This window comes from Pipistrellus hanaki, assembly GCF_964339955.1.
Source record: "Pipistrellus hanaki genome assembly, chromosome: 11".
In the NCBI taxonomy this organism is placed as follows: Eukaryota; Metazoa; Chordata; class Mammalia; order Chiroptera; family Vespertilionidae; genus Pipistrellus; species Pipistrellus hanaki.
The window spans coordinates 9924132-9925554 of record NC_140513.1 but is presented as its reverse complement, the minus strand read 5'-3'; positions in this window follow the sequence as shown (position 1 = coordinate 9925554).

Genomic DNA, 1423 nt, shown 5'->3' with positions numbered 1-1423 from the left:
CGAAGATATATTTGTCTATAACAACATTAAAAACAAACTTGCCTTAAAGACTCTGGATAATTTTAATTAAGAGATGACTGGAAAAATTGTGACCAGAGTTCTGTACCAAAAGCAATACACTAAGCAACCCCAGTTAGCTCATTTGAAATATCTCAAAATGTAGTGTAGTGAAAAATTTATTTTTCATATTGCACAAAGTAAACACTTTCAGAGTCCCAAAACTGTGGGGATCCATGGAACATAGTTTTAAAGCAACTGCATAGATCTGGGGGCTCCCACTTTCCTCTGAAGTTGTAAGAGTTTTGAGTATACTAAAGATAGAAAGATTTATTTCTATGGGATGGGCTGAATAAATTCTATATTTCTTTAGGAGTGTAGATTATGTTCATGGAGCAAAATAGTACTTATCAATTAAGTACTGTACAAAATACACGGATGAATAACATAGATCCATGGAATAACAGAGACACAGAAGCATTGAAAAGAATGTCCAATTGAAGAGGGAAGGTAGGCATGGGTAGGTTGGAACAGATCAGCCAAAGAACTTGTTGTATGCATATATGCATGAACCATGGACACAGACAATAGGGTGGTGAAGGCCTGGCGAGGGGGGCGGGAGAGGGCTAGGAGGAGTCTTGGGGGGAAAAGGGGATATATATAATACTTTCAACTATAAAGTTTTTTTTTTTTTTAAAGTACTGTAATGGATAAGGAATGATCTCAAATAGGTATCTTAGTTCAAGATACTTAGAAGCAGACCCTGAGGCAAGGGTTTGAATGCAAATAGTTCATTGGAAAGTAATCAGAGAATATACCAGAAGAGTAGGGAAATATGGAATCCAGGCAAGTAAGAGAAGGAAACCAATAAAAGCAAGTTACTACTGTATGGGGGCAACTGGCACTCTTATCCCATTGGGAACTCTGGGAGCCAGTGTTGTACATGCAGTAAATATTAAACTAACTGTGTGGCCCAGTGCACGAAATTCATGCACCAAGGGGGGGTTACCTCAGCCCAGCCTACACCTTCTCTAATCAGGGACCCCCTGGGAGATGTCCGATTGCCAGTTTAGGACCGATCCCACAATCTGGGACTGCTGGCTCCTAACCGCTCACCTGCCTGCTTGATCGCCCTTAACTGACTCTGTCTGCCTGCCTGATCATCCCTAATTGCCCTCCCCTGCCAGCCTGATCTCACCCCCAACTGCTCTCTGCTGGCCAATTTGGTTCTGATTGGTCAATTTCTATGCCAGTCAGTGTCAAAAGCTCCTCCTCGTTGGCAGCCATTGGCTCCTCACAGTTGACCCAGATTTGGTTGTTGTTGTTTTTGTTTGTTTGTTTGTTTGTTTGTTTGTTTTTGGGGGGGGCGGAGGAGAGAGGCTGTTTATTAAGTGGTTATTACAGGGGTCAGACCACATAAGTGTTG